Raw genomic sequence first — 8,687 nt, forward strand, 5'->3', positions numbered from 1 at the left:
GGGGGGGGGGGGGGTAGGTTTCCAGCACTTCATTCATCAACAATTATATCATCTGAGAAATGGACATTGAAACAGTGTAGGTCTGACTTGGTAGGATATGTACAGCGAGCAGTGAACATAGTGAGCTCAGAAAGCATACGAAAAGGGGCAGCTTACAATACAGGTAATTGGGATACGATCTATTCCACCTGTAAAGCACTCTAAAAACCATCCAAAAAGCCTCCAACACACATGCTGTAAGTACGTATGTAATGTAGTAACGTGCACATTTATGATAACGTGCAATATTTACGGTATTTGGCTCATTTTAGGCATTACCGCAACTTCTTTTCTCGACGCATTGATTTCACATAGCCACAGTAGCTATGCGCTAAATGTTTCAAAAACAACATAAAACAGTGACTCACAATGTCCACTCTCACTGGGATGGTTGTAATCTTTCAGCACTGCTCATTTGTAAATACTCCTCTCATATTAAAAAAAAGCAATGTTGCGGTGGTCTTATGCTGCTCATGTGATGGGAGTTAAAGGTTCAAGTTTGTTCTAGGGATGGGAGATATTTCAGCCTCCTGCGATAACAATTGATATCACAATATATTATTTGGTATATAAATGATAATAGAACCATTTCAAAACGGGTTACCAAGTCTCCTAATTTAGCTGCTGACCAGTTGTATTGTTTTGTCCAAACTATTATTAATCGACTTTACCATTTACTGTTGGCGCCTTGTTAGTTTCTGTTGTAACTGATTCAATCTTGATCACGATTGTAAAAACGATACACAGGAAGGCGGTCTAATGATATCATTTAAATATTGAATTTTTTTCTATCTCTTTTAATTACAATATATTGAGCAAATAAATTTGATGGTGCAAAATAACTAAACATAAGCAAAGACTACTATTGGGTCAGATTTAAATTCCTATATAACAAAAAACGGCCAAAAAATGATTTATTCGACCATATGCAGTACTGATAATATACTTGGTATTGATACCATCGATATTTGTATTATCTGCCCTTTTATGTTTACATTAGGGTTTAACATGGCTTTTTGTATCCTACAGTATGTAGTGTAGGATGTTTAGCTATTGCATGTGCATTAGTCCTCCAGTGATAATGATACTTGCAGTATAAGAAACTGTTATTTTCCACCAAGGAGGCGAGGATGAGTTAGCCGCTATCTCAAACACGCTAGAGGACGCGGTCGTTCGCTTGTCACTGTCGGATTAGCGTAACACCGCTAGAATGTGTCATCAACATGCATGTTTATTAGGGGTGTGGGAAAAAATCGATTCAAATTCGAATCGCGATTCTCACGTTGTGCGATTCAGAATCGATTCTCTTTTTTTTTCTTTTTTTTTTTTTTCCTTTTTATTTTATTTTATTTTATTTATTTTTTTAATTAATCAATCCAACAAAACAATACACAGCAATACCATAACAATGCAATCCAATTCCAAAACCAAACCCGACCCAGCAACACTCAGAACTGCAATAAACAGAGCAATTGAGAGGAGACACAACACGACGCAGAACAAACCAAAAGTAGTGAAACAAAAATGTATAGTATCAACAACAGTATCAATATTAGTTACAATTTCAACATAGCAGTGATTAAAAATCCCTCATTGACATTATCATTAGACATTTATAAAAATTAAAAAAAGGAACAATAGTGTCATAGTGGCTTACACTTGCATCACATCTCATAAGCTTGACAACACACTGTGTCCAATATTTCACAAGATAAAATAAGTCATATTTTTGGTTAATTTAATAGTTAAACAAATTTACATTTGATTTGATTTTTATTAAGGATCCCCATTAGCTGGTTGCCTCAACAACCCACTATAGTGTCTTCTGGGGTCCACAATTCAATACAATTACAAGTAAAAGCATATAATTATAACTACACAATACAGAAAAAAATAAAATAAAAGCATCAATAAATAAACAAGCAAACAATTTACAGTCACAGAATAATAATTACCATATAAATATAACTACACAATATAAAACCAAACAAATCATCAACGAGCAAACTAATTTAAAGACTTTAAAGACATTATTGCAATCAGTTGATAAAACATTGTCCTTTACAATTATAAAAGCTTTTTACAAAAATCTACTACTCTGCTTGCATGTCAGCAGACTGGGGTAGATCCTGCTGAAATACTATGTATTGAATAAATAGAGAATCGGGAAAATATCGTTTTTGAATCGAGAATCGCGTTGAATCGAGAAAAAAAAATCGATTTTTGAATCGAATCGTGACCCCAAGAATCGATATTGAATCGAATCGTGGGACACCCAAAGATTCACAGCCCTAATGTTTATAGTAATAAGAGCTTTATTGTCTGCCAAAATTGTATTTATATTGTTTATATCACACAACCCCAGTGGTGATTAACTTATCCTAACTCCTAATTACAACAGAAGCAGCTCACGCTAGCGAGGTAGTCTGAAGAGCGACGTATCATGACGCCAAAGAAAGTAGTTCCTTGCTGTTAGCTATATAGCTTGGTTAATATGCAGGTGCCGGAAATGGAGCATCGTTGGCGGTTTTTTTGTTTTTTTTAGAGGACTTTATAGGCGGAATAGATGACTCATTAGCCACATTGTTAGCCGCCTCTTGCTAGCAGTTTTTTACTATTTGAAATGCACAGAAAATGGATAGACATGTTTGTTCTTGTCTCTGTAAGTATTGTGGATTGATGGGCAAAATTCCAAAATATGTGCAGTTCCCCTTTGAAGGGAATGTCGTTTTAAGGGTTTATTAAAAAGTTTAAAAAAAACCAAGAAAAATCACTTTGTAAAAGCAAACATGATGACTTTTCATTGCGTTCTATAGACTCGGGATGGGCATTATTATTTATCGACTCGTTTTTTAGCAGAATAATGACATAAACCGAAGAGTTACAATGTAGAGGTCTCACTGTTAATGTTATGTTCTTCTTCAGGCCACAGACTTGTAAAGCCAGAAACGACAGCGCCCCTGCTGGTTGCAGCCAAGTAGTGCACTCCTAGAATTTAGAATTAGAATCGTTTTTATTGTCATTGCACATTAGGAACGGCAAAATTGTGGAATGTTGATGGTGAGAGCTGCCATGCAAGGTGCTAACCACCATCAGGAGCAGTAGAGGTTCTGTGTCTTGCTCTAGGACGCTCAGGCCGTTATCGAACCAGTAACCTTTCGGTTACAACACGACCACGTTACCAAATACTCAAGCTGTCAACCAGCCTATTCGTCAATCATATCATGCCCATCCCTACGAGAGACTAGTTTGAGAACAGGTACCTCAGAGTCGGAAAATTCCTAATCACCGAGAAGACCTAAGAGCATTTAAACAGGGTCTCCCTCTTACGATGCATGCGCCACATCGCCAACTACTGGCCGGGCATGCATATTGCAGCCTTTTCTGATTTTGCAAAGGATATTTGTTTAGTGTGTGGACTTCCTGTTTAAAACACGTGTCAATCCACAATTCAGTATTTATCCAGTGAGATTTGCTGAAGGCCAACTGAGCGCCGAGGAAAAAAATAGTTTTTTTGTTTGCTTTTCCATCTGTTTTGATTGAAATGAAGATGTAAGAATTCTGTAGAAGCATAAAAGTGATTTATTCTCCTTTACTAGGCATAGGACTTGTTTGTGATTGATGACAATGTACAACTTGTAAAAAAATATGAACATAAATGCAAAAAAAAATCAAGAAAACAACAACAAAAAAATTACCAGTCAGAGGCCAAGTTAAAGGACTCAATTTTTGTGTTTTTATTTTTTTATTCGCAATTTATCACTGTGTGATACTTTGTACATCATATTAAACTGTATTCAAACAACTTCCTCTTAACTACAAGGGATAAGAGACCTGCTTTTTATCAATAATAATTTGGTTTTATTATATATTTTTGAACTGCATTCTAGCTTGTATCAAATGAGACCCCTGTTTTTTTTGTTTTGTTTTTTGTTTCATGGGTCGCTAGTTGTATGTCGTTGAAGGTAAAAAGGATAAAAAAAACACAGTTTTGTACAGTGACTGTGTGGATTTTGTTTTTTCTTTATGGTGTGCAGCACTTAAATGTAATTCTCAAGCTTATACTGTAATACACTACATGTTGTAGAACAACTGTTGCAAAAATAATTTGAAGATCTTGCATGAATGGCAATAGCCCTTTATGGACCATTCATCCACTGTTGCTACAACTCTGCCCTCCTGTGGACAAATCTGGTACGACAGCAAAATATTAGTATTTTACCCAATTTTTACACGTTAGACTAGTATTAATTAATCTCTGTCTTACGTTGGTTGCTTTATTTGCTTTTGTCTGTGATTAAAACTATTTCTAGTAAAATTCTGCGTGTAAAAAAAAAAAAAATCTAAATGCTTGATGTTACGGCTTTTTCTTTTAAAACTATAAATGAATGTCTTTGACAGTGTGGCGCAAAATACTGAAGCGTCAACATTTTAGGTCAAAAATTAGGTGAGAGAAGAAAAGTCAAATAACTAATTTATTTGGCAGCGTAGGAAAAATTGACGTACAAGTTATAGGGTGACTAATGTAAAAGCTCATTCACACTTTTCCAGCAAACTTTTCTCAAACTTAACTAATTTCATCACATTTAAGTTTAAATTAAATTTCGACTATTATATCTAAATGTTAAATCTAAACCGAAATCCTAAATATACATCTATATGTTAAACCTACATCTTAAATCTAAACTTACATGTTAAATATAAATGTAATTCCATCCATCCATCCATTTTCTACCGCTTATCCTTAATTGTGGGCGCTAAATGTTAAATCTAAACCTAAATCTTCAATCTAAATGGAACGCTAAATGTTAAATGTAAACCTAAATCTTAAATCTAAATGTTACGTCTAAGATTTTGGTAATTTTGATCATATTTCAGTTTAAATTCATTTTTGACACTAAATTTATCTAACCGTTAAATCTCAAATCTAAATCGGTAAATCTTCCGCAGTAATAAAAGGTGTAGGAGCTGCACTCGGGTGAAAGGCGGGTACACCCTGGACAAGTTGTCACCTCATCACAGGATCATCCTACGTTAATCAGATCATCTTTACTTTACACCAGACCTGGGCAAATTAATGCCCAGCCCATTAAGCTTTTCAATCTGGCCCGCCGGACATTCCCAAATCATTACATAACATGTAATGGTGGTTCTTTGGTCAAAATGTTGCATAGATGATGTTTTACAGATCATCTTCAAGCCGCTTTCTGACAGTCGCTTCAGGATGCGGCGTTTTGTGGGCAGTCTTATTTACGGGGCTTACCTTCGACAGAGTCTTCTCCCGGTCATCTTTGTTGTAGCGGTGTAGCGTGCAAGGACGGGAGTGGAAGAAGTGTCAAAAGATGGCGCTAACAGTTTTTATGACATTCAGACTTTACTTCAATCAATAACGGAGCAGCATCTCCTCATCCGTGGCTCACTAGTGCAATAACAACACCGGAAATGTGTCCCGTGAAAAACCGTCCGACCGGAACTCTCTAATAACTAAAGTTCCTTGGGTGAATAATGTAAACGCACTACACCGGTATGTTTTAGCACTTTCATAGCGAGATATAAGTTAGAACTTTACGCTACTTTTTATTAGAAATGGCAACAGCAGAGGGTGAATGCCCCATAACAAGAAGATAGAGAAAAAGAAGAAGCTTATAGACTACGGTACTTTTCAGGCAGGACTTACGCAGATCCCAAATACAGATCAGCAGGTACCAGAAGGTAAGAAAAGTTGGTTTTTAATAATATTGTGAAACAAAACGTTAGATAATATGTCTGCTAATGGGTGCCATTTTGCGGTCCTTATACACACACCATGGTAATACTTGTATCTCTGACTACGGTAGCCATAATGGGTCGACAATCCATCAAGCAGTGCGGCTTTAAAGTCGTACTAAAACATTTTGACAGATTTTTGAGTGCCGTGTGTAATGTTCTTTATTTTCAGTCTATTTGCAGTCTACACATATCTCTTATGTTTGACTGCCATCTACTGGTCACACTCATCATTACACCATGAACCAAATAAAATAGCTTTGAGGTCGGTAAGCTCAACCAGAATTATTCCGTACATTAGGCGCACCGGGTTATAAGGCGCTAGGGTTGTACGATATACCGGTATTAGTATATTACCGCGATACTAATGAATCTTTTTCGGTACTATACCGCCTCTGAAAAGTACCGGAAGTTTCTTACAAGTATCATCCCTGCAGGACGAGGAATAGCTAAACATGCTTCACTACACACCGTAGCACACCGGCGTCACAATGTAAACAAACGCCATTGGTGGATCTACAACTAACATCCACTGTAATGATACCAAGTATAGTAGCGTATCTAGTCGATACTACTATGATTACGTTGATATTTTTTATTTAAAAATATCAAAAAACGAAATAAAAAACCCCAAAGAAGATGTTGTGATTCACATCTTCTTTAGTTTTTTTAAAATGTATATTATGTTTATAAACTCAGGAAATATGTCCCTGGACACATGAGGGCTTTGAATATGACCAATGTATGATCCTGTAACTACTTGGTATCGGATTGATACCCAAATTTGTGGGATCCAAAACTAATGTAAAGTATCAAACAACAGAAGAATAAGTGAATATTACATTTTAACAGAAGTGTAGATAGAACATGTTAAAAGAGAAAGTAAGCAGATATTAACAGTAAATGAACAAGTAGATTGATAATTAATTTTGTACCGCTTATCCTTTATAATTTTGACAAAATAATAGAATGATAAATGACACAATATGTTACTGCATATGTCAGCAGACTAATTAGAAACCATTGTTTGCTTACTTACTACTAAAAGACAAGTTGTCTTGTATGTTCACTATTTTATTTAAGGACAAACTTGCAATAAGAAACATATATTTAATGTAATGTATGTAGATTTTTTTGTTAAAATAAAGCCAATAATGCCATGTTTTGTGGTCCCCTTTTATTTAGAAAAGTACAGAAATAATTTTGGTACCGGTACCGTGACAACACTATGAGGCGCACTGTTGATTTTTGAGAAAATGAAAGGATTTTAAGTGCGCCTTATAGTCCGAAAAAATGCGGTAATTTTTACTTGCAACATCTTCACGTGACAACCTCTGAGGAAGGCAACAGTTGTAGGGGAAATAAACACACGGGTCCGGCTATAAGAGTAACAAATTGCATAACGTTTTGAAGACCTAATGAACCTATTTGGATTAGTATAATAATCTTGTTGCACAATTTGCAAAGGCAACTGTTTTTGATTATTATATATAGGGATGTCCGATAATGGCCTTTTGCCGATATTCCGATATTGTCCAACTCTTTAATTACCAATAGCGATATCAACCGATACCGATATCAACCGATATATGCAGTCGTGGAATTAACACATTATTATGCCTAATTTGGACAACCAGGTATGGTGAAGATAAGGTACTTTTTAAAAAAATTAATAAAATAAGATAAATAAATTAATAACATTTTCTTGAATTAAAAAGAAAGTAAAACAATATAAAAAGCGTTACATAGAAACTAGTAATTAATGAAAATTAGTCAAATTAACTGTTAAAGGTTAGTACTATTAGTGGACCAGCAGCACGCACAATCGTGTGTGCTTACGGACTGTATCCCTTGCAGACTGTATTGATATATATTGATATATAATGTAGGAACCAGAATATTAATAACAGAAAGAAACAACCCTTTTGTGTGAATGAGTGTGAATGGGGGAGGGAGGTTTTTTGGTTTGGTGCACTAAGTGTATCTTGTGTTTTTTATGTTGATTTAATAAAATGTTTTTTTTTAAAAAACAGAAAAAACCGATACCGATAATATAAAAAAACTGATACCGATAATTTTCGATATTACATTTTAACACATTTCTCGGCCGATATTATCGGACATCTCTAATTATATATATATATATATTTTACAGATTGATGGATAACTTTGCTTTAAAATGATGACAACCAGTTATTTCAGGGATTGTTTTTGACAACCCCCAAAAAATAATATTAAAGTGTAGAACATATATATGCAATTGCAAGTGCAACATTGTTTTTGTCAAAATTGAAACAATAAATGAATTCAGCCAGAAATCCTTTTTTTTTTAAAAATTTCCAGTCTTTTGCAGGCCACTTAAAATGATGCGGTGGGGCACTTACAAAGACGCAATGGGCCACTTTAACATTATGTTTCTCATTGTATCCCATCGGTTGAGTTTTTCCTTGCCCTGATGTGGGATCTGAGCCGAGGATGTTGTTGTGGCTTGTGCAGCCCTTTGAGACACTTGTGATTAAGGGCTGTATAAATACATTTTGATTGATTGATATGTGGCGGTCCGGATTTGGACCTCTGCATGGCTTTGAGTCTGACACCTGTGCAAGTGTATTTCATATTTTTGGCCTCTGTGTTGCCACTTTCAATCCATTCTAGTGTACAATTAAAGAATAACAGTAGAAGGTGTGGTGGTTTTTAGCTGCCTGGAACACAGGTGTGTCGAGGGAAAGTGCAGAATGAATGAAGTATAGCATGTCAAAGGAGGGGAGGGGGAAAAAAACAGGAAATGCATTCTCACAGGAGAGGGACAGTTTTTTTCGGTGTGGAATTCCCCCCCTCGGGCGATGAAAGAGGATCTTAGCAAGGAAAAGAGGCAAGAATAA

Source organism: Entelurus aequoreus, linkage group LG10 (assembly GCF_033978785.1).
Source record: "Entelurus aequoreus isolate RoL-2023_Sb linkage group LG10, RoL_Eaeq_v1.1, whole genome shotgun sequence".
In the NCBI taxonomy this organism is placed as follows: Eukaryota; Metazoa; Chordata; class Actinopteri; order Syngnathiformes; family Syngnathidae; genus Entelurus; species Entelurus aequoreus.